At 42.2% G+C, this 26,384-nt stretch overlaps 1 long non-coding RNA gene across 1 annotated transcript; it reads left to right on the top strand.

Moving 5' to 3' along the window:
* Positions 1–17,073: 17,073 nt before the first annotated feature.
* On the top strand, positions 17,074–26,111 carry LOC117502227. The gene is made up of 3 exons (XR_004558237.1): positions 17,074–17,147; positions 25,686–25,689; positions 26,099–26,111. It is a non-coding gene; the product is annotated as an uncharacterized LOC117502227 (long non-coding RNA).
* The last annotated feature ends 273 nt before the right edge of the window (positions 26,112–26,384 follow it).

Raw genomic sequence — 26,384 nt, 5'->3', positions numbered from 1 at the left:
ATACCTGGGTGTTCACCTCAACAACAAACCGGACTGGACTCACAACACTGATGCCCTGTACAAGAATGGCCAGAGTCGCCTCCACCTCCTGAGGAGACTGAGATCCTTTGGAGTGAGCAGGCCTCTGCTTAAGACCTTCTACGACTCTGTTGTAGCCTCTGCTCTCCTCTATGCTGTCATCTGTTGGGCCCGGGCAGCACAGAGCGGGAGAGAAAGAGACTGAATAAGCTGGTCAGGAAGTCCAGCTCTGTCCTGGGCTGTCCTCTGGACTCTTTGGAGGAGGTGGCTGAGAGGAGGATGTTAGCCAATTTCAAATCCATCATGGACAACTCCTCTCACCCTCTGCACCAGACTGTAGTGGAGCTGTGCAGCTCCTTCAGTGAGTGACAGACTGAGGCACCCTCAGTGTAAGAAGGAACGATACCGCAGGTCGTTCCTCTGCTGTCAGACTGTACAATAACACTGTGAAATAACCACATGCAATAATATGTCCACAAATCACGTGCAATATTAATATGTCCACAAATCATGTGCAATCACAACTCGTTTATAAATCCCAGCACTAATGTCACCTTATCACATCTAAATTCCACTAAGATGCTCCTGTCTTTTGCAATTCCAATCATGTTTATGTATGCATATGTACTTATACGTGTACGTATATATATATACATATATATATATATATATATATATATATATATATATATATATATATATATATATATATATATAATCTTCTTCACAGACTAAAGTTAATTATGGAGTTCCACAAGGTTCTGTGCTAGGACCAATTTTATTCACTTTATACATGCTTCCCTTAGGCAGTATTATTAGACGGTATTGCTTAAATTTTCATTGTTACGCAGATGATACCCAGCTTTATCTATCCATGAAGCCAGAGGACACACACCAATTAGCTAAACTGCAGGATTGTCTTACAGACATAAAGACATGGATGACCTCTAATTTCCTGCTTTTAAACTCAGATAAAACTGAAGTTATTGTACTTGGCCCCACAAATCTTAGAAACATGGTGTCTAACCAGATCCTTACTCTGGATGGCATTACCCTGACCTCTAGTAATACTGTGAGAAATCTTGGAGTCACCCATATTGGCCTCTCTTCATTGGCTTCCTGTTAATTCTAGAATAGAATTTAAAATTCTTCTTCTTACTTATAAGGTTTTGAATAATCAGGTCCCATCTTATCTTAGGGACCTCGTAGTACCATATCACCCCAATAGAGCGCTTCGCTCTCAGACTGCAGGCTTACTTGTAGTTCCTAGGGTTTGTAAGAGTAGAATGGGAGGCAGAGCCTTCAGCTTTCTGGCTCCTCTCCTGTGGAACCAGCTCCCAATTCAGATCAGGGAGACAGACACCCTCTCTACTTTTAAGATTAGGCTTAAAACTTTCCTTTTTGCTAAAGCTTATAGTTAGGGCTGGATCAGGTGACCCTGAACCATCCCTTAGTTATGCTGCTATAGACATAAACTGCTGGGGGGTTCCCATGATGCACTGTTGTGCTCTGTATGCACCACTCTGCATTTAATCATTAGTGATCGATCTCTGCTCCCCTCCACAGCATGTCTTTTTCCTGGTTCTCTCCCTCAGCCCCAACCAGTCCCAGCAGAAGACTGCCCCTCCCTGAGCCTGGTTCTGCTGGAGGTTTCTTCCTGTTAAAAGGGAGTTTTTCCTTCCCACTGTAGCCAAGTGTGTGCTCACAGGGGGTCGTTTTGACCGTTGGGGTTTTACATAATTATTGTATGGCCTTGCCTTACAATATGGAGCGCCTTGGGGCTACTGTTTGTTGTGATTTGGCGCTATATAAAAAAAAAATTGAATTGAATTGAATTGAACAAGGCTAACGTATTTCCCTGTTTGCCATCACTGGATGTTTGCATGAATCACCAAGTTCACACAGATCATTAAAATATAAACAGTCTTAGAATAACCTCTCTCTCTCCCTCTCACTCAGTCACACACACGTGCACACAGACACACATGATTGATATATATATATATATATATATATATATATATATATATATATATATATATATATATATATATATATACACACTCAACAAAAATATAAATGCAACACTTTTGGTTTTGCTCCCATTTTGTATGAGATGAACTCAAAGATCTAAAACTTTTTCCACATACACAATATCACCATTTCCCTCAAATATTGTTCACAAACCAGTCTAAATCTGTGATAGTGAGCACTTCTCCTTTGCTGAGATAATCCATCCCACCTCACAGGTGTGCCATATCAAGATGCTGATTAGACACCATGATTAGTGCACAGGTGTGCGTTAGACTGTCCACAATAAAAGGCCACTCTGAAAGGTGCAGTTTTGTTTTATTGGGGGGGGGATACCAGTCAGTATCTGGTGTGACCACCATTTGCCTCATGCAGTGCAACACATCTCCTTCGCATAGAGTTGATCAGGTTGTCAATTGTGGCCTGTGGAATGTTGGTCCACTCCTCTTCAATGGCTGTGCGAAGTTGCTGGATATTGGCAGGAACTGGTACACGCAGTCGTATACACCAGTCCAGAGCATCCCAAACATGCTCAATGGGTGACATGTCCGGTGAGTATGCCGGCTATGCAAGAACTGGGACATTTTCAGTTTCCAAGAATTGTGTACAGATCCTTGCAACATGGGGCCATGCATTATCCTGCTGCAACATGAGGTGATGTTCTTAGATGTATGGCACAACAATGGGCCTCAGGATCTCGTCACAGTATCTCTGTGCATTCAAAATGCCATCAATAAAATGCACCTGTGTTCTTCGTCCATAACAGACGCCTGCCCATACCATAACCCCACCGCCACCATGGGCCACTCGATCCACAACATTGACATCAGAAAACCGCTCACCCACACGACGCCACACACGCTGTCTGCCATCTGCCCTGGACAGTGTGAACCGGGATTCATCCGTGAAGAGAACACTGCTCCAACGTGTCAAACGCCAGCGAATGTGAGCATTTGCCCACTCAAGTCGGTTACGTCGACGAACTGGAGTCAGGTCGAGACCCCGATGAGGACGATGAGCATGCAGATGAGCTTCCCTGAGACGGTTTCTGACAGTTTTTGCAGAAATTCTTTGGTTATGCAAACCGATTGTTTCAGCAGCTGTCCGAGTGGCTGGTCTCAGACGATCTTGGAGGTGAACATGCTGGATGTGGAGTTCCTGGGCTGGTGTGGTTACACGTGGTTTGCGGTTGTGAGGCTGGTTGGATGTACTGCCAGATTCTCTAAAACGCCTTTGGAGAGGGCTTATGGTAGAGAAATGAACATTCAATACACGAGTAACAGCTCTGGTTGACATTCCTGCTGTCAGCATGCCAACTGCACGCTCCCTCAAATCTTGCAACATCTGTGGCATTGTGCTGTGTGATAAAATTTCACCTTTCAGAGTGGCCTTTTATTGTGGGCCGTCTAAGGCACACCTGTACAATAATCATGGTGTCTAATCAGCATCTTGATATGGCACACCTGTGAGGTGGGATGGATTATCTCAGCAAAGGAGAAGTGCTCACTATCACAGATTTAGACTGGTTTGTGAACAATATTTGAGGGAAATGGTGATATTGTGTATGTGGAAAAAGTTTTAGATCTTTGAGTTCATCTCATACAAAATGGGAGCAAAACCAAAAGTGTTGCGTTTATATTTTTGTTGAGTGTATATATATATGATGCTGATGACCCTGACTCATGCGTTTGTTGATCCTCGATTGGACTAATGCAATGTTCTATTTTCTGGTTTACCGCAGTCCAGCATTAGGGTCTCCAATTGGTTCAAAATGCTGCTGCCAGACTTTTGACAGGAAGCAGAAGGTCTGAGCACATTACACCCATTTTGGCATCTCTTTATTGGCTTCCTGTCCCTGTGAGATCAGATTTTAAGGTTCTGCTTCTAGCCTATAAAATTGTTCACGGACTGGCACCTCCCTGTTTAGCTGACCTAAATAAACCCTATGTATCGGCCCAGGCTCTGTGTTCTCAGGGTGCAGGACTACTTTATGTCCCAAGGGTGAATAAAAAGTCTACGGGTCACAGAGCTTTCTCTTATCATGCTCCTGTTCTGTGGAATGATCTCCCTGTGTCAATAAAACAGTCAGATTCTGTAGAGAATTTCAAGCCCAGGCTTAAGACACACTTATTTCCCCTTTCGTATGGCTAGCATACTGGCATAGTATGTTACTATGCTGTTTACACATTTAAATTCATATTATTAGGAATGTTCACACAGCTTTGATGGGCGGCTAGCTCTAGGAAGAGTCCTGGTGGATCTGAACTTAAGAGTAAAGTAAGAGTAAAGAGCCTTTATTGTCATTGTACATACATATATATTTGCATTTAACCCATCCTAATTGCAGTTAGACAAAATCCAAACACTAGGAGCAGTGACCAGCCACAGTTCAGTGCCCGGGGACCAACTCCAGATGTAGAGACTCTGCCTTGTCCAGGGGCAGAGAAAGGAGCAAACGCTTAATAAACATGTTGTTTGATTTTGGGAGGAAACCAGAGTGCCCGGAGGAAACCCACACAGACACGGCGAGAACATGCAAACTCAACACAGAAAGGGCAGGAAGCGATTCCAACAACCTTCTTGCTGTGAGGCATAAGTGCTAACAACTAAGCCACCATGCCAGCCTGATGGACATCTGAACTTCTTCCATTTCTTGCCATTATTTAATGCTTCGATCTTAAATATGATCAATCTATCTTTATTAGTTGGCTATGTACCACAGGCTTTTAAGGTGGCAGTAATTAAACCATTACTTAAAAAGCCATCACTTGACCCAGCTATCTTAGCTAATTATAGGCCAATCTCCAACCTTCCTTTTCTCTCAAAAATTCTTGAAAGGGTAGTTGTAAAACAGCTAACTGATCATCTGCAGAGGAATGGTCTATTTGAAGAGTTTCAGTCGGGTTTTAGAATTCATCATAGTACAACAAAAACAGCATTAGTGAAGGTTACAAATGATCTTCTTATGGCCTCAGACAGTGGACTCATCTCTGTGCTTGTTCTGTTAGACCTCAGTGCTGCTTTTGATACTGTTGACCATAAAATTTTATTACAGCGATTAGAGCATGCCATAGGTATTAAAGGCACTGCGCTGCTTTGGTTTGAATCATATTTATCTAATAGATTACAATTTGTTCATGTAAATGGGGAATCTTATTCACAGACTAAGGTTAATTATGGAGTTCCACAAGGTTCTGTGCTAGGACCAATTTTATTTACTTTATACATGCTTCCCTTAGGCAGTATTATTAGACGGCATTGCTTAAATTTTCATTGTTACGCAGATGATACCCAGCTTTATCTATCCATGAAGCCAGAGGACACACACCAATTAGCTAAACTGCAGGATTGTCTTACAGGCATAAAGACATGGATGACCTCTAATTTCCTGCTTTTAAACTCAGATAAAACTGAAGTTATTGTACTTGGCCCCACAAATCTTAGAAACATGGTGTCTAACCAGATCCTTACTCTGGATGGCATTACCCTGACCTCTAGTAATACTGTGAGAAATCTTGGAGTCATTTTTGATCAGGATATGTCATTCAATGCGCATATTAAACAAATATGTAGGACTGCTTTTTTGCATTTACGCAATATCTCTAAAATTAGAAAGGTCTTGTCTCAGAGTGATGCTGAAAAACTAATTCATGCATTTATTTCCTCTAGGCTGGACTATTGTAATTCATTATTATCAGGTTGACCTAAAAGTTCCCTGAAAAGCCTTCAGTTAATTCAAAATGCTGCAGCTAGAGTACTAACGGGGACTAGAAGGAGAGAGCATATCTCACCCATATTGGCCTCTCTTCACTGGCTTCCTGTTAATTCTAGAATAGAATTTAAAATTCTTCTTCTTACTTATAAGGTTTTGAATAATCAGGTCCCATCTTATCTTAGGGACCTCATAGTACCATATCACCCCAATAGAGCGCTTCGCTCTCAGACTGCAGGCTTACTTGTAGTTCCTAGGGTTTGTAAGAGTAGAATGGGAGGAAGAGCCTTCAGCTTTCAGGCTCCTCTCCTGTGGAACCAGCTCCCAATTCAGATCAGGGAGACAGACACCCTCTCTACTTTTAAGATTAGGCTTAAAACTTTCCTTTTTGCTAAAGCTTATAGTTAGGGCTGGATCAGGTGACCCTGAACCATCCCTTAGTTATGCTGCTATAGACTTAGACTGCTGGGGGGTTCCCATGATGCACTGAGTGTTTCTTTCTCTTTTTGCTCTGTATGCACCACTCTGCATTTAATCATTAGTGATTGATCTCTGCTCCCCTCCATAGCATGTCTTTTTCCTGGTTCTCTCCCTCAGCCCCAACCAGTCCCAGCAGAAGACTGCCCCTCCCTGAGCCTGGTTCTGCTGGAGGTTTCTTCCTGTTAAAAGGGAGTTTTTCCTTCCCACTGTCGCCAAGTGCTTGCTCACAGGGGGTCGTTTTGACCGTTGGGGTTTTTACGTAATTATTGTATGGCCTTGCCTTACAATATAAAGCGCCTTGGGGCAACTGTTTGTTGTGATTTGGCGCTATATAAATAAAATTGATTGATTGATTGATTTCTGAATGATGGAGGCCACTGTGCATATTGGGACCTTCAAAGCAGTAGAAATGTTTCTCTACCCTTCCCCAGATTTGTGTCTCAAGACAATCCTGTGTCTGAGGTCTACCGACAATTTGACTTCATGCTTGGTTTGTGCTCTGACATGCACTGTCAACTGTGGGACCTTATATGTACACGGGTGTGTGTGTCATGGTTCGTGGTGGCTTGACCCTGAAAGTTGTAGGAGGCAAATGCAGACACAAGTGTTGGAGTAAGAAAAAAATAACATTATCTGGTAAGCTGGTAATAGGTTCGGTTACACAGGAAATCAGTCAAAGTAGTGGAGGTACAGGCAGGTAGCAAGCTGAGGCGGAGTCCAAAAACAAGCACAGTTCCAAATACACAGTGACAGGTGTTCACAGGTCTGAGGCAGAGGCAAAGTAAAAAACGAGCAGAGTTCAGGGATAAGACGAGGCGGAAGTCGGTAACACAGGCAAGGTTAGAAATATTACAAGGCAAAACAGGACAAAAGCGTGAGGCTGGAAAGTGCAACATGCAACAATGTGGCGAGGGACTGTGAGACTGAGAGGGCTTAAATACTAGTGGAAGAATCAGAGTGTGAAATGAGGAACAGGTGTGCAGAGAGTGCTGGAAGAGGGCATGACCAGGGAAGACAAAGGTAAGTGCAAGAGAGTGCAGTAAGGCAAAAGCAAAGTGAACTGGGGCAAGATACGTAAATGACAGAAAAACCAACGGTGCAAAATGTGACGTGCTTGACTAACCATAGTAAACACGAACAAAACAGAGGGGGCGAAACTAAAACTAAGGTGGTGAGTCGAGGAGTAAAAAAACAGTGATAACTAAAAAGAGAGGACGTGACACAGGAAGTGAATACACTAAACATGACAAAACAAACTATTGAAACAATAGGAAATAAATGATGAACAAATCAAAACCAGGGAATAGGTAATGCAATGAATGACTAAACCATAAATAAATGATACACAGAATAAAACTGGTAACAGAAGCATAACACAAAGTACAGAAACAAACAGAACCAAACCAAGACTTACATGACCACATATAATAATATGAAAAATAAAACTATAAAACCCTCAGTGGAAGCCTAGACCAAATAAGGGGAAAACCCAGACATGAACCCCAGGCTGGGGCAGATCCTGACAGTGTGCCTTTCCAAATCATGTCTAGTCAACTGATTTTACCCCAGGTCGACTCCAATTAAACTGTGGAAATATCTCAAGGATGATGAGTAGAAACAAGAGGCACCTGAGCTCAATTTTGAGCTTCATGGCAAAGGCTGTGAATACTTATGTATATGATTTCTTAGCTTTTTAAAATTTTTAACAAATTGGCAAAAAACAAACAAACAAAAAAAAACTTGTTTCCACATTGTCATTATGGGGTATTGTATGTAGAATTTTGAAGAAAAAAAATTATTTAATCTATTTTGGAATGAGGCTGTACCATAACAAAATGTGAAAAAAGTGAAGTGCTGTGAATACTTTCTGGAGCCAACTTCAGTTTAATTAAATTTATTTAGTTAGTTTAGGTCTAACGTTTAACAACTCCTAGCAAGCACACAGGTGACAGTGGTAAGGACAAACTCCCTCTGATGATATTGAGGAAGAAACCTCAAACAGACCAGACTCAAAGGGGTGACCCACTGCTTAGGCCACTCGACCAAAAAGGTTTACAATACAGAAGATAACATAACAACTATTGATGAGAGTCCATGCAGGCGTCCAGTCCACCGTTGGGGAGGGGGGTCAGCGACCCACTCGGATCTGTTCCTGCAGCAGAGTCCATTCCACGTCCATTACAGAAATCATGTAATCCAACACGTGGATCCAGCCGCATCTCGGACAGAGTGAAAATTAAAGTACTGTCGAAACAGCAAGCAATTACTGTAGATTAATGCACATAATTATCTCTGACAATGGATGGAGGAGGAGAGGCGGCACTTATGTGTAATACCCTGTACTTTTATCATCTGCATCAAGGTATCTTCAGAATGCTCGTTGGATATCAGCAACATTTTGTTGTGAGATAGTCTTTGGCTCAGGCAAGTGATCAAAGTTTTTTGGTTATCTTGATCAGCCTGTAGCTTTTGCTTCTTTCCTTAGGGCCCTTTCACACATAGCACGAAAGATGCAGAAGCCAGAAAAAAAATCTGCAAACCAAAAACGAAATGGGGAATCGTGAAACATTCCACCTGCTGTTGGGAAGGACACGCAGTCCCTCTTGCTCGTGTTTGCGCGCATGAACAGAGTGCGAGCACGTGGAAAGTCTCGCACACAGCAGAATAAAATTAAAAACACCACAATTCATAATCAGTGTTGCCACAGTTACTTTAAAAAAGTACTGATTACTGATTACCCCTTGAAAAAGTAACTTAGTTACTTTACTGATTACTCAATTGTAAAAGTAACTAAGTTAGTTACTTTTTTAGTTACTTTACCCAGCTGCCAACAACAACCCCCTGCCACCTCAACATGACAATGATACCTGTTTTGCCAAAACACACTTTATAGTCACCCTTTCTTGGCGTCAATGAAAATAAATACTTGTTTTATAAAAAGTAAAATAAAGACCTCTTTCATATTTAACTGTTGACAGCACTGTAACAGTAAAACTTGCAATTTCTAACCTACATTGTTTATAAATGTAACTATGAAATTCTTTCTAACATTTAAATTCTCTCTAAACATTTTACTTGTCAAAATTATTATTATAATAAGCAGTATTAGTAGTTGTAGTAAAAAAAGGCTTCAAAACTGGACCTTTAATCTAGGGGTGTTGTGGGGGGGGCACATCCTTGTCCCACGCCCCCATTCTATCTGGATTCGCCCCTGCTTTGGCGTTTGAGCACAAAGAATGGATTACATTTATTTATGCAGAAAACATGACCAGATTTAAAGGTAAGAACGTTTTATTGCATTTTCACATCATGTGGTCCTCAGAAAGAGAGTTTAGGTGCATTTGAGTGGAAAATAGTGTTAGTTGACGTGTCACAGAGGATCAGCTGTTTTTAACGAGCAGATACGGAGCGGCTCTGCTCAGAATTCTAAAGAAAGGAGAAAAAAAGCATAAAAATGGCTTTGTAAATTTCAGTGCAGGTGTGCTGTTGTCACCGCGCTTTAAGAGGTGTGGACGAGTCGTAGCTGCTGGAGAAAACCGCGGATGAAAAGGTCACAGCTCGCTTAAAGTGAGCAGTTCAGTCGAACCCCAACCTCCTGCCCAGGGACCAAGTTTAATGCTGCTATCGACCCACAATGCAAAAATAATAGTAAAGCACAGTGACTTGGAGAAGTAACTTTAATCTGATTACTCATTTGGAAAGATTAACGCGTTAGATTACTCGTTACTAAAAAAAAGTGGTCAGATTAGCGTAACTCGTTACTAAGTAACGCGTTACCGGCATCATTGTTCATAATACTTAATTCCTGTTATAAAGAGGGTATTGGTCTCCGCCTAGACGTACACCATTAAGTAATGAAAAGACGTGGATTACTGTTCTCTTTTATGTTTTGCATGAGTTACCGGATGCACTCGTCTTATGAAGAGCCGGCCAGCTCCTGTCTCATGAAGAGTCTGCTCCCATCTCATGAAGAGCCGGGCACTCACATTGTGAACATATCAGCCGACATGGCATGTCCGGTACGAAGTGATCCGCTGCAAATGTGATATGTGTTTTAATTATTACAATGTGGGGAAATCCCACAGTGACAAGCACCTCGTGGGGGTGTCCCGTGGGGTGATTTCCTGCATGGTACGATATTAACCAGCATTGCGGTGCGATGAAGCGGCAGTCAGCTGAAGCAATATGTGTTTTAATTTATTTCCACATGAGGACAGCATTCTGACGTCCGCACTTCATGTTGTAGTTATGCAACTTCATATCCTACAAGCCAGTACAGGTGTTCCCCAGCTGTGACTTGCGAGCACAGATATCTGAACAGCTACACTTCGTAGGGGACACGCCCACCTTTGTCTGCAGACCTCAACAGCTCACAGAAAAAAAGGCTCACTCTCTGTTCCTTCATTCTGTGATTTTTATTTTATGTATTTATTATTATGTGTTTGTTCTGCATCTGTCTGATGTCTGTGTTTGTAATTTAACACCTTGCATGCACGGTCACGTGCAGCTGACAGTCTGCGTTCAGCTGACATATGCCATATGTCCACAGCAAAGCGTATGAGCAAAGCGATCACAAATGAATGAGTTCATGGCTTTACCCTTATTTGTGTTATTTCATCTCCACTCTTTCTGTCTGTCATGTAAACTACACTTTACATGGTGGAAGTGACATCAGCCGGCCGGGTCGGCTTCACACCATGCCGTGCACTCACACACTGGCTGGTCCTCATGTTGGTTATAATTATCAGCATGTGATGAGGGCATGAGCGCCCGCCCACACATGTGCATTGTGTGTTCTCCAGCTGAGCTGTAGTACACAGTGGTCAGCTGTTTCAGCAGCACACTGTGCTGGACAGCGACCGGACTCTGGGGCATGTCAGGCCAGGCCCACACGTGCCCGGCCCGACACACGTGTCCTGTGAGCAGCTCACCACAGGACAGACACTGTGTCATGGACATTCATATCGCCTGCTGTGTGTTCACATGATCTGTTTCACCTGGGACAGCCTATCAATGTGCGTGCTCTGCACTTGCTCCAGCCCGTTGCAAAAGCGATATATGTTTTTTTTATGTATTTCCACATGAGGACAGCAAGCACACACATGTGCATCACGGTGGACAGTTGTAATGTCATGTCCTTCAAAACACGGTACGTGTTCACCAGTTCTGACGCCCAGAACTAGAGATCTCAACAGCTTCTGCTGTTGGCAGACACGCCCCCTGTCCATTCAGAGCCCAGACCAAAGTGTCATTCTCTGTTTCTGTGTTATGTGGTCATTCATTTTAGTTATTTGGCATGTAATTGTGTATGTAGTTGTTGTAGTACTTGTTTATATTTGAATGTTCATTTCTCTACCATAAGCCGTCTCCAAAGGCGTTTCAGAGAATTTGGTAGTACATCCAACCAGCCTCACAACCGCAGACCACGTGTAACCACACCAGCCCAGGACCTCCACATCCAGCATATTCACCTCCAAGATTGTCTGAGACCACCCACTCGGACAGCTGCTGAAACAATCAGTTTGCATAACCAAAGAATTTCTGCACAAACTGTCAGAAACCGTCTCAGGGAAGCTCATCTGCATGCTCGTCATCCTCATCGGGGTCTCGGCCTGACTCCAGTTTGTCGTCGTAACCAACTTGAGTGGGAAAATGCTCACATTCGCTGGCGTATGGCACGTTGGAGAGGTGTTCTCTTCACGGATGAATCCCGGTTCACACTGTCCAGGGCAGATGGCAGACAGCGTGTGGGGTGTCGTGTGGGTGAGCGGTTTTCTGATGTCAATGTTGTGGATCGAGTGGCCCATGGTGGCGGTGGGGTTATGGTATGGGCAGGCATCTGTTATGGATGAAGAACACAGGTGCATTTTATTGATGGCATTTTGAATGCACAGAGATACCGTGACGAGATCCTGAGGCCCACTGTTGTGCCACATCCAAGAACATCACCTCATGTTGCAGCAGGATAATGCACGGCCCCATGTTCCAAGGATCTGTACACAATTCTTGGAAGCTGAAAATGTCCCAGTTCTTGCATGGCCGGCATACTCACCGGACATGTCACCCATTGAGCATGTTTGGGATGCTCTGGACCAGCGTATACGACAGCGTGTACCAGTTCCTGCCAATATCCAGCAACTTCGCACAGTCATTGAAGAGGAGTGGACCAACTTTCCACAGGCCACAATTGACAACCTGATCAACTCTATGCGAAGGAGATGTGTTGCACTGCATGAGGCAAATGGTGGTCACACCAGATACTGACTGGTATCCCCCCCCAGTAAAACAAAACTGCACCTTTCAGAGTGGCCTTTTATTGTGGGCAGTCTAAGGCACACCTGTGCACTAATCATGGTGTCTAATCAGCATCTTGATATGGCACACCTGTGAGGTGGGATGGATTATCTCAGCAAAGGAGAAGTGCTCACTATCACAGATTTAGACTGGTTTGTGAACAATATTTGAGGGAAATGGTGATATTGTGTATGTGGAAAAAGTTTTAGATCTTTGAGTTAACCTCATACGAAATGGGAGCAAAACCAAAAGTGTTGCGTTTATATTTTTGTTGAGTGTACATATCAGCATTTCATGCAAGTGTGCCCCCCCGCATGCAACATGTGTTGCAGGGGCACACCACGTGTTGCTTGCCGACGCCACACTTGTGGGGCACTTAAGAGAAATATCACAATATAGTCACCTGCTCTCTGTTTTTAGGATGACTGCGCAAATGGCACCACATTTCCTAAGTGCTCCGCGAGTAGTATTGGATGTTTGTGTGTGACACCTGGAATTTGGCCGACACCTGTCAAGAGAGGGATCGAATGGGCAAAGGGCACTCTCTGTCTTTTGGCTGCTAGTGTGTGCGAATGGTTGTAGTGACAGGTGTACGAGGCGTTAGAGTCAGCTCTGATTTTTCACAAATGGCATGCAATTCCTCCTGTGTGCACTAGTCCACTTCAATCGTGTTATGTTTGAAGGGGCCCTTAACATGGACAGATGGGTTTTATTATTTGTACTCTTCAACATACATAACTATTTGGTGGGGGAAAATGTTATATACCATCTGTCTGTGGACGTTAACAATGTTCAGCCATTACTGTTTTGGCCCCTATTGGAATTGTTTTCAACATCATTGCAATATGTACATATTGATCTGTTCTGTATCAAAATTAACATCCAGGGTTTCATTGACTTCCTAGAACCAACCATCAGAGGTGTAGCAAAAAGATTCACTTGTCTTGATAGTAGTATTTGTAATCTGCCAAACAGTTTCTCACTGTTCCTGCTCACAGCAAGAAAATGATGACTTTGTTTCCTGCCTTGTCTTTCTGTGTGGTGTTTGCATGTTCTCCCTGTGTTTGCATGGGTTCAGTCTGGTTGCCGCTGCTTCCTCTCAGTTCCAATGACCTGCACGCAGTGGTGGGCACACTTCTGATAATAGATAATTATCGAAGATAATGTTTTCATTATTGGATTACCTTTTTAGATAAATTTAAAAACCATCATCGGACTAATTATCTCCCGATGAATTACCGTCTGGTAACTTTTAGACCAATAAGATAACGTACTAAACTAAGCTGAACAGTGAAAAACATTTTTAAAACTCTTAAAGCTGTTGAGACCTACCTGTTAAAAGTTTCCTAATAGGCATGTTATTCTACTCTCTGCAGTCAGAAACCACTCTATCGTCTATAAGCAACGGAGAACTGGTGAGCAAAAAAAAAAAAAAAGTCATTTCCTTTAACACCATACTAATATAATTGCAATGTCACCAAGTCATCCAGAGGCATACATGTTTAACTTATGGTTCAAATTTTAACCACTCATTTTAGACAAGTTATTTAAAATTATTGTCATGTCTGAAGTTTATAAAGTGAAAATATCAGATATATGTTTTCGTTTTAAAGTAATGTGCTAATTTTTAAGGTTTTGTGAGCACATGCTGTGCCAGGCAGCAATGCATTATGGGTAGCATAAGGTAATCTCAGACGTTCACGACAGGACAAATGCATTTCAGACACTCTGTTCAGGGTCCACAGATAACAGCATTAAACTCTAGTGCCTAAAACTCTCGTGAATATATTCTCTGGGTTTATAGACGTTAGTGTATTTGCCTTTGTTAAATTCCACGCATCTTAAATGTAGCAGACACGGATTATCTAGAATTTTGTTTGACATTTTTTCAAGGCCACTACTGCCATCTACTGGCCAGGAGTGTTCATGGCAGTATTAAACGTCTGGGTACATGGCTGCTCTCAAAGTGTTGGTATTGTCCATTGTCCAGGTGCTTTTTGTGTGCATATATGTTAACTTTGTATTCTAAAACTACGGTTAGAAGTAATTCCGACTCCTTATCGGTCCACACGAACGAGGTTGGCGCCATGTTTTTAGTTTTTGTGGAAGTGACGACAAGAGAATAAGGCTCCTGATTGGATAGAATTTTAATCAGTACCACCACCCAAAGGTTTGGCAGACTAATTACAACACATTTATACGGTTCGATGTGGATGGATTTTTTTTTTTAATGACGTAGTGTGGATGAAGTTTTTTCCCCAAACTGAAAGGGTAAGATATTCGGTTTTACAAATACCCGACAACGTGTGTACATGGCCTTATGTCTGTGAAAGGCACTATATAAATAATTAACTTACTTACTAATATTGAGTGCATGTTTTACAACATCATAAAAGTTTTAAAACATGCAATTGCGATGACACTTCCAGGGCTCCGTAAAAATGCCTGTTTTTACAAATAAAATTGGAATATTTTACAAAAGCACATTTATCTTTAAACCAACACATGACACACGTCACATTAATGTGTTGGTTTACATAATGGATTACTGAACCAATCACTGTTTAGCACTTTTACCCAGAATGCTTTGCGGTCTGTGTTTGTTACAAAACCTCAGAATTAGTGCCTTATTCAACATTAAAAGATATATGTTATATTTTAACTTTGTACAAATGACAGAATTGACATTAATGGAGTTATTCTATCAGTATTTTCAAAAAAAACATAAGTTAGTATGACTTTATTTTTCAAGACCTCCGCCTGACCGGTGTGTTGAAATTGATAGGGAGCTGGCTTTATGGCTGCTCTCACTGTGTCTCTGTTGTGGGAGCGCTGTTGTAAACAAGAGCTTACAGCAGAGGCAGAATGTTGAAAGAAAAATGATTATGATTAATAAAGAGTTGCTTTCGTGGGTGCTCTCAGGATTTGTCTGTGCTGCTTCTTGCAGGGGTCAGCATGGTCAAACATTCTTGCTTATTCTTTAGGTCTTTTGATGCTTTCAAAAGTAATAGTGTTAAAAATCAATTTCAGCTCTTTAGTAACTACAAATGTCCCATAGACAACACCGGAATTTATCGATTATCTGTAACTTCTGATATATTTTTGGGTGGTTTATCTTTATCAAAGATAACTTTTCAGTTATCTTATTATCTGTTAGCGAAGTGAATTTTTTGGTTATCTGTGCCCACCACTGCCTGCACGTTAGGTGAACTGGAAAATTTACATTGACCATTGGTATGTGAATGAGTTTGTCTATATGTGGTCCTGCGACTTGTTCAGGGTGTACCGTCACCTCTTATACTATGACTGGTGGGATGGGCTCCACCCCCATTACCCTAGATTGGAATAAGCGGGTATAGAAAATGAAAGAAAACACTTTTATGTATTTTCATTTGCTAAAATCGTTAACATATAAAAGTCTATATCATAATCAATAGAGCATCTCTTACCAAACGTGTGAACATCTATCTTGCTTTTGGGATGAGTGCTGTAACTCTGATTTTATTGCATACACACACTGTATAATCACAAGTAAATATTTGATTAATTTCATATCAAAACTTTCTCATGCCACAAGTCTTAGGCAGTTCCTATGATGTTGGCCTTTGCTTCACTGCATTTGGTGTTAATAGATTTGAAAAAGAATATCTGAGGAAGTGTGCATTTTGACAATGGCTACAGGCTGGGAAGTATAGAGCACGTGTGTCCCGGGAGAGAGGCATCAGGTCCCTTGGCAGCCCATTAGAGAGTGTACCCCCTCCCAACCAACACTCCCCAGCTCTCCACATCAAGGGAGAACAGATCAGCCAGACGCAAAGCAGAATATTCATGTTACACTGCCGCGCATGTGTGTTATCCATCTGCAACATACATATTCTCACACACAAGAACATAAGCACATGAAAACACAACACAACACTCTTACGGATCTACTTGTATGGAAAATTCATGAGAACCCATTTGAAAGTTCAAAGGGAGAACAAGCTTAGTCATTTTAAACTTAAAAAATAACTATATGAAGCGAACTCTTGTGATGTTGCATCATCTCTTTGAAATAGTTCTGAATGTTGAAATGCAGAGGAAATCGCAGGTTATGTGTTTGGCCTCAAGATACTTTCCTGAGTGAAGTTTGATGCCAAAGCAAGCATGAGCAGGTTTGAACACAATGATGTCATGATTCTCTAGCAGGAAAGCCATTCAAAGGTGTCTAAACTGCATCATACCACATCAGAGAGAATGGGGAAACAAAGTCCTGATTGACGTATCACCAAAGCAATTTTCGCCTTGGCACAGACAACCTGGAAAAGCAAGGCATTAGTATTAATGGCCATTTCTGAAGTCCAAGCCATTAACTTTGGAGCAATCTGCTGTCACTCAACTCACATCAAGCAAAGTTAGTAAATCCAGTTTATTTATACAGTACTTTTTAGGGTAAAATCACAAAGTGCTTTACAATCACAGGAAAATAAAAGTGGAACTACAAAAATTGAGACAGTGGTGACATAAAACTCATTTAAAACAAGCAAACAGGTGAGATTTGAGCTTCTCTTTAAAAGTTTCAACATTGTCCACAGGTCTCAGATGCAGTGGCAGTGCATTCCACAGTTTGGGAGTGACAACTTCAAAAGCCATGTGAACACAGCAGGCAATATGAATGTCCATGACGCGGTGTCTGTCCTGTGGTGCGGCGTGGCGCTCACAGGATATGCATGTTGGGCTGGGCACGTGACCTTCCCCTTGACCAGGGGTCCACTGTCAGGTTTTCGTCTAAGGACCTCAGACACCTGCTTGTTATATAAAGCCTGCCTCACAACTCACTGGATGTGTGGTGGACACATACAGGTTGCAGGGAGTGGCAGCCCACATGTATGCTACAGCTATCTGGGGGAAAGTGTGTGAAAAAGTAAAAGCATCATATTTGTCACATACAAGCTGTACGGCTGTCGTACACAAGGTGTGGGGAATTTTGCGCAATCAGCCCATGGCAATCACATGTCTGAGACACATGAACAGTGTGTGTGCAGTGCTTGTGAAAGCCAGAAGTACTTGTGGTCCACACATGACAACACCCTCAGTCATTGCAGTGATACTTTTTTTTGAGGGGGGAAGGGGTGACCCAGAATAACAGGTGAACTTTCCATCAAGGGGGATTTTCAGCAACAAATCGAGAACAATGTTATGTCATGATAAACAATTCTGGTGCTTAAAAATGCAACGTTCTGTTCATTCGTGGACAATATTCAAATGCACTGCTCCACTGACTTGTCATGAAAAGAAAATACCAACTAAACATCAAACTAAATATATTTCAGGGATGTGGGAAAAGTAAAAGGTGCACTATAAGCAGCAATGCTGACACCTCTTCAGTTTCAGAACCTTGGACAGCACCTTTCAGTTTTTCACGTGTCCTTTCGTAAACAAACAAAAATGTGCGTTTGATTGTTGGGCGGCGGGGGGAGGGGGAATCACATAAAAACAGATTAGATATCAAATCACAGCTGTTTGCAATGGCATCATCCAGACCATCATTGAACATCAGCGCACACAGCAAAACACACCCATGTCACTTTGCCCAGGTTTGCCACACTTGGGCTGCACTGATCTCCAAGGTGCTGATAGAGTCAAGATAAAACATCCACTGTGGGTCTGTGCCTCATTATAGCACTGTGCCATAGCACTTATGCCTTGTTACCATGGAGGCCACAAATATGCTGGATTTGAGCAGAGTCTGCCGTGGTATAAAAGCATGACGTCATATTTCCTCAATGTTCATCAACTCCACCACACCCCTTGGCTGAGAGAGAGAGAGAGAGAGAGAGAGCGAGAGAGAGAGAGCGAGAGAGAGAGAGAGTTGTTAAGAACTCTGTGCAGCACGCCTTTTAAATTACCGCTGAAGTTATATCCCACTCTTCTACACTAACTATGAAGGCCCAACAGGAACCTTGTACACAAAAAGGCTGACAGGGCTCTGGTGAAGCAAGAAATTCTCAATGGCGGATCAGACGGAGGAGGTGATGGCTTATCACCCAGTGGCGGATGAAGGCTGCTGCAGATCCTTAGACCCCGATTGTCTAGGATTTCACGGCCATCGGACCAGCCTTAGGATCTGTCGAGGACAGTGTGTTTGTCAGCGTGCGATGACATTCCCACATTTAACAAACTCATACAAGTGTCTCTGGATTGACCGAGGATGTAGGTTTTTAGGCTGTGCTACACACCCACAAGTCTTTAGGCGATCTTCAAAAAGTGTCAGGGGCAGGACTGTGTATGTGGAAGCCCTTGGCACTGACCCAGCACAGAATTGGCAGATAAAAATAGTCTGCTTCACCTTAACCTGCATGGATTACTGTGTGGGTCACCAGCTCTGTGGTAGAAAAACAAAACAAAACAAAAAAACAAGCACTGATTAAACTGATGAAAATTTGGTATGTGGAACATATGACCTCTGATGGAAAGCAAAACTTCAGGCTGACCATTAGGGTGAACGGCTTTACTCTCACGTGAACTCCAGAGACTTGACTTTGACATCATTGCCTCAAGTGAAAGAAGAGCAGGAGATGGCCAGCTATGGGAAGGAAGGGGCTGCACTTCCTCCTGGAAAGGGCTTCCTGAGAACAAAGGACACATCCATGGCAGCAGTTTTGAATTCTCTCTTTCCAAAACTGACTGAACTCCCAGTGGGTGTCAATAAACAACTAACCACACTCCTCTGTCTTACGAGTGAATGACATGACACTGTCATCAGTGCATTTGCACAAACCTTGTAGTCAACCATGAAGGAAAGGACATTTTCTACACCAAGCTGGACACCATTCTATCTGCTATCCCAGCATCTGACAAGATCATGCTCCGTGCTGACTTCAATGCCTGGGTTGGAAAGGACTATCATCTCTGGAACATTCAGAAGAAACCGAGTGGACAAGTGCAATGTCAGTAGGACCCTGTTTCTCACAAAGTGCACTGAACACAATCTCGTCATCACCAACACATCTTCAGGCAAAAACAAAAGTTCAGTCTCCTGGCAACACCAATGGTCAAAGCATTGGTATCTGCTTGACTACATCATTGTCCAAAAGCACTACCAGAAAGATGTCCACCACGGCCATGACTGGCACAGATCACCTTTGGATGCATCATTGTCTGATCAGCTCCAGGATCCAGCACATCATCCACCCTAAGAGGAGGCTTGGACACTGCAAAACTGTCAGCAGGTTCAACATCTCCAAGCTTTAAGAACCAGGAAAAAAGCAGTTTCAACTGCCTGATGAAAGCACTCCAGACAAAATACTCCATCCCGGCTCCTAAATTTTAAGAGGAGCTCAAGACAGCCATAACTACATCATGCCAATGAACACTTGGTCAGAAGAAGAGGAAGACCAAAAGATGAGCAAAGGAAAACAAGCCAGAGGATGGCAGAAGAGATCCTACAAGGACTTCTTGAAGCACAACCTCAGGAACTTCTCCATCAACTGGAATACCTGTGAAGAACAAGCAAGGGACAGAGCCAGATGGCAAACAATGATCCACACGGGAGTGGAAGTCTTCAACAACATGCAGTTGAACAACACAGAGGAGGAGAGGAGGAAGAGGAAGAAGAGAGAGCAAAATCCTGACTGGCAGAAGTTTCCCGCAGCAACCATGTGCAACATCTTTCAAAAACAGTGTGCGACAAGACTGGGCCTATACAGTCATCTCTGGGAATCAATCAAGAGACAGTCATCCTCGCCACCAAGGGATTGCCACAACAATGATCCTGCACTTGGAAGAAGTTTTAAATTTCTTTGTTTTCATACTGTATGTAGCACATTAATAAGTAGAAATGGTATATTTTAATTGGAAAGAAATGCAGTTTAAAATGGGGATTTAAAGGAAAGCACAATTAGAAAATTCACAGATTTCCATAAATAAAATGAAAATGGTTTATTGAAACTGTTGAATATTTTTCACACTGCTACTTGCTACCTAAGCAGCCAAGTGCAAGTTGGCCTAAACAAAAAATTCTGGAGACCTTGCAACAAGGCTTCGTGCACAGATTGATGGGCCAGTATGTTTTTATTTTACTCTGTGGTCATATTGCATGTTAAAACATCAACATGGCCCAAAATGTAAGGTTTACTGATTCTCACCTGTATCTGTCAGAACCCAAAATTTCAGAACTGAATATGCAGTACTTTTTACAAAGCTACTTACAGATCCACTGACTGTTCTATATCTATATATGCTCTGTTAATTGCAGGAGGTAACCTATATAATCTGCTATAGATCATCAGGCACAATGGATGTTTATTTCCTTAGTCGATGATACTGTTTTATAACCTCAAATGGAAGGAAGTGAAGAGGAGTTTAGAAGAATGGAAAAGATGTTTTGAAGATAGAAGGTTGAAGATTATTTTTAGATTTAAGATGTTGGACAGGAAAGAATAGAGACATCTGGTGGTTTTATTGACTGAACTGGAAGTTAAAATGTCAAATGGTAAATGGATTGCTTTTCCATCTACACTGAACAAAAATATAAACCAAACACTTTTGTTTTTGCTCCCATTTTCATGAGCTGAATGCAAAGATCTAAAACATTTTCAGTATACACAAAAGACCTATTTCTATATTATTCTATATTATATTTCTATATTGTTCACAAATCTGTCTAGATCTGTAGTAGTGAGCACTTCTCCTTGGCTGAAATAATCCGTCCCACCTCACAGATGTGGCATACCAAGATGCTGTTTAGACAGCATGATTATTGCACAGATGTGCCTTAGGCTGGCCACAATAAAAGGACACTCTGAAATGTTCCATTTTATCACACAGCACAATGTCACAGGTGTTGCAAGGTTTGCGGGAGCATGCAGTTGGCACACTGACTGCCCGGAATGTCTACTAGAGCTGTTGCCTGTGAATTGATTGTTTATTTCTCTACAATAAGCCGTCTCCAAAGGCGTTACAGAGAATTTAGTACTACATCCAACTGGCTTCAGAACCACAGATCACGTGTAACCACACCAGCCCAGGACCTCTACATCCAGCATGTTCACCTCCAAGATTATCTGAGATCAGCCACCCGGACAGCTGCTGCAACAATCGGTTTACAGAACCAAAGAATTTCTGCACAAGCTGTCAGAACCCATCTCAGGAAAGCTCATCTGCATGCTTGTCGTCCTCATCGGTGTCTCGACCTGACTGCAGTTCATCATCGGAACTGAGTTGAGTGAGCAAATGCTCACATTCTATGGTTTCTGGCTGCTGATCAACTCTATGTGAAGGAGAGATGTCTTGCACGGCGTGAGGCAAATGGTGGTCACACCAGATATTGACTGGTTTTCTGACCCCACCAATAAAGCAAAACTGCACATTTCAGAGTGTCCTTTTATTGTGGCCAGCCTAAGGCACATGTGCAATAATCATGCTGTCTAATCAGCATCTTGATATGCCACACCTGTGAGGTGGGATGGATTATCTCAGCAAAGGAGAAGTGCTCACTAACACAGATTTAGGCAGATTTGTGAACAATATTTTAGAGAAATATGTCTGTGTATATAGAAAATGTTTTAGATCTTTGAGTTCATCTCATGAAAAATGGGAGCAAAAGCAATAGCGTTGCATTTATAATTTTGTTCAGTGTATATCAGATGCTCAAAGTGCTTTACAGTAATGTCTTACATTCACACACCAATGTCAGCGTGCTGCCATGCAAGGCACTCACTACACACTGGGAGCAACTCAGGGATTAAGGACCTTGTCCAAGGGCCCTTAGTGATTTTGCAGCCAGATGGGGTTTTGAACCAAAGATCCTCTGGTCTCAAGCCCACTGCTTAACCACCATCACCTCCTCATAAAGTCAAAGTCAAAAACAATTTGAAATGCATCAATGAAAAAATATTTGCCCCTTTTCTTTTATTTCAGTTGCACCTCTTTGTCCTTTTGCTGTGAACCATTGATAGAAATGACAGTAATCACATTCCCCCAAACACCCCTGACTTGTTACAGCTCAATGTTTGCTTACAGGTTCTTGGCAGCACTAGACTGTTTTGCGTTGATGCCGGCTGTGAAGCTTTGAGTGTGACCTCATGTTCCATTCAGTTTCTATGCCGCTGTGCCTTGGCTCTCCATGCTCCTGGGCTGACACTTTAGTGTAACTCCAACAACCACTGTGGGACACTGAACATCTGTAAACCACAAGTTCCTGCTCATTCCATCACCTCTGCACTAGGCTCAGGTTCTCTGTGCAGCAGCTGCTGCTGTATTTGTGTATATCATTGTGTGGGATTCAAACACAACTGTTGTTGTTTAGGTGCAGCACGGGTCATTTTTGGCTTTGTGGGTAAAGTTTGTACTCATGTAAAATGCCACTACAACATGCAGTTGCTGTGTATTGCAAGTGCATCTCTATGAGCTGTAGTATATATGATGCAAAATGTCCAGTAAAATTTGCTGGTATATTTGGCAAAGTATATGACGGGGTATTCAACTCGTGCCAGGAAGGGATGAGCGGGTGCGGGCTTTCTTTGCAACCACCCACTCCACCAGGTGATTTCACTGATTAACATCACTTTGAGCAAGTGGAATCAGTTAATCAGTGAAATCACCTGGTGGAGTGGGTGGTTGCAAAGAAAACATGCACCCTTTGGGCTGAGTGTGACTGAGCCACAAGGCTCGAGACTGGGCCACCACCCATGATCTTCTGGACTCAAGCCCAACACCTTAGCCACTAGACCATCACCTCCCCGAAGTAGACTTAGCATGAAGTCCACCATGTTTTCCAGATGACCTTGTATATCTTGGATCATGAGGAGAACATGTTTATGTCCATCCTTTGGTCTATAACTCACCGTGGACAACACTGATCTCAATCTCATCCATCCACAAGTTTTTCTTCTGGCTTTCCCACTGTTACTACTGATTTGTGGTTTGCGTCTTGTGATAATGTGTTGGTATTTCTCCTCCCAACATCTTCTGCAAATAGTGGATTGTAATATTTTCACATTGGCTCTGTGGAGGTCAGTGGCAATGTTACAGACGTTTTTTTTTTTTTTTGCAGTTTATTTAAATGCTACCAAATCACATTACTTCAACGCTCTATAGACAAGTAAGGTTTTGATCCCCTCTTCAGTCTTCTGTTAACACACATGAACCTTAGCCATTCCCATGGTAGGGGACCCTCACCTCTTACAGTAATCCATTACGTGCTTTACAGAGCTGGGGAACATAGGAACGGTCTCATTATCTACCATATTAATGTGGGCAGTATAGGACCCAGGAATCAAAGTGGCTTGCGAACATAGAGATGGCCCCAACTTTATCCACGCCATGAACAGGCATATCAGTGCAGCAGATAACAGAATATCTGTAGAGGAATCCTTCAAATCCAGTTACAAGCAACAAACTTTTGACTGTGTACACCTTTTGGTACATATTTTAGAAAAAATAACATTAGCCATTTGAATTATCAATAGGGGGCCAAGCAGGGGTCAATTGAAGAACTGCATAGGGGTAAAAAAAACAAACAAACAAAAAAAAATTCCAGTCATATTGAAAGCTATACCACATTATGTGTCTGATCACAAAGATTCCAAAAAAAGGTATAGTTTGGACTATCTGTGACTAAATGTTCTGGAGTTATGGAGTAAGAACAGCAAGCATGGCGACAAAGGTCACTTTCAGTTTGTACAGGGGTCAAAAGTTAAAGTTGCTCCAATTATGGTAAAACATGATGCAAATTATTGGTTGATAAGTAGGATTTTAAAAAGGAATAGTTTGCACCATGTGTCATGCTTAGTTACCATGTTACGGGGTAACATATGTCACATGTCACATGTCACAGAATCCTATGGACGTCGACATTGTTTGACCTTTACTTTGGAGACCAAGCATTCAACACAGTCAGAACTCTTCCATTTATTAATCCTATTAGTTCAACCAATAATTTGCACCACGTTTTACCAAAACTGGAGCAACTTTAACTTCTGACCCCTGTAAAAACTAAAACTGACCTTTGTCACCATTCTTGTGTTTTTACCCCATAACTCCAGAACATTCAGTTATGGATAGTCCAAACTATACCTTTTTGGAATTTTTGTGATCAGACACATAATGTGGTATAGCTTTCATTATGATTGGAACTTTTTTGACCCCTATGCAGTTCTTCAATTGACCCCTACTTGGCCCCCTATAGAAAATTCAAATGGCTCACATTATTTTTCTACAATATGTACCAAAAGGTATACACAGTCAAATGTTGGTGCTTGTAACCGGATTTGAAAGATTCTTACAGTTATCTGCTGTACTATATTGGCAACAGTGATAAGGAAAAACAGTGTGCTAATTATATCAAATTACAAAACCAGTCTGTCATTAACCACAAAACAAAAGGCACAGTGATCTTTTTATTGGAGATGCAATGATGCCTTCACTTGCCCTTCTACTATATTTCAACAATCAAACCAGTGCACCAAATTACAACACTGTTGCAAATCTTCCTTGTCAGTCATGTGCAGCAGCTGATTCTCCTTTTCTTTTTCTTGTGTTGTGTGAGAGAAAAAAAAAAAAAAAATCAGTAAAAACCTTTGTAGTGAGTTCAGCAGAAAAAAGATGTTTTATTAAACGGTGTATGTTTATTGACTTCTCTTTCATGTTAGTTCTTTTGTTCTGCCTTTGTAGTGGCAAAAGATCTCTGTGCATCATCATTTGCTCACAATCTGAGATGTCAGAGGTGTCCTTTTGATGTGGAGTGCAGACCTCATGCAAGGCGCCACCTGTGCAGCTCTCGTAGGATGCCTCTGTGCTTCTTGCACATGCGGATGCATGTGTGTTAGCATAGAGAATGCCTTTTTGTCATCAGCAATCAGCAATCAGCTTCCTCCAGCGTATGTACGGAAAGGGAGCCGAATGGGTATTGAAATGTCACTGCTCTTTTACACGTACCTTACGTAATGACTGTGGTAACTGTAGAAGTTGGTTTCCCACTTGTAGTGCTTGTAGTATTGTTCATGGGGGGATACCACACAGAAATACAGCAAACAACAGTTTTGTGAGATTTTTCCATGTGCTGCATGTGTAGTGGGGCTGATTCTGTCTTGTGTTTTTGTTTGAATAAATATGTCACCTTCCTGGAGTACATCAACGATTTACTTTCTCTGTAATTTTTGAGGGGCAGCACAGTGGCTTAGTGGTTAGCACTGTTGCCTCACGGTGAGAATGTCATGGGTCAATTCCCGCCTGTGGCCTTTCTGTGTGGAGTTTGCATGTTCTCCCCGTGTTTACGTGGGTTTCCTCCGGGTGCTCCGTTTTCCTCCCACATCCAAAGACATGCGGGTTAGGTGGATTGGACTCTTTAAATTGTCCATAGGTGTGCGAGTGGGTGTGAATGTGTTTGTTTGTCTGTTTGTGGCCCTGCGACAGACTGGTGTCCTGTCCTGGGTGTACCCTGCCTCACGCTGTATGACTGCTGGGATAGGCTCCAGCCCCCTGCAACCCTTGATTGGACTAAGCGGTTGAAGATGAGTGAGTGAGTAACATTTGAGCAAAAGTGACCATTTACAGTGGTTGCGTGTGCACTGCTAGACCTAGGCCCCAAAAGCACTTGTGAACAAATTTTCGACATCTTGCAATGCTTCCTTCTCAACATTATCACTGCTGAAACCTTTGGGCAGAGGGTCAAAACTAGTATTCTTGTTGTCCCAAAAGCAAGTAACCGATATTTTTATGTCTAAGTTCTGTCTACGTCTGTCAATATTTTATACCTACTTACCCCAATCAAGAGTCATAAGGGGCTGGAACTTATCCCAGCAGTCATAGAGTGTGAGACAGGGTATACATTGGACATGATGCCCGTCTGTCGCAGGGCCACATATAG

This window comes from Thalassophryne amazonica, chromosome 2 (genome assembly GCF_902500255.1).
Source record: "Thalassophryne amazonica chromosome 2, fThaAma1.1, whole genome shotgun sequence".
Classification (NCBI taxonomy): Eukaryota; Metazoa; Chordata; class Actinopteri; order Batrachoidiformes; family Batrachoididae; genus Thalassophryne; species Thalassophryne amazonica.
The sequence above is the reverse complement of the archived record's forward strand: the minus strand, read 5'-3'. Positions and strand labels throughout refer to the sequence as shown.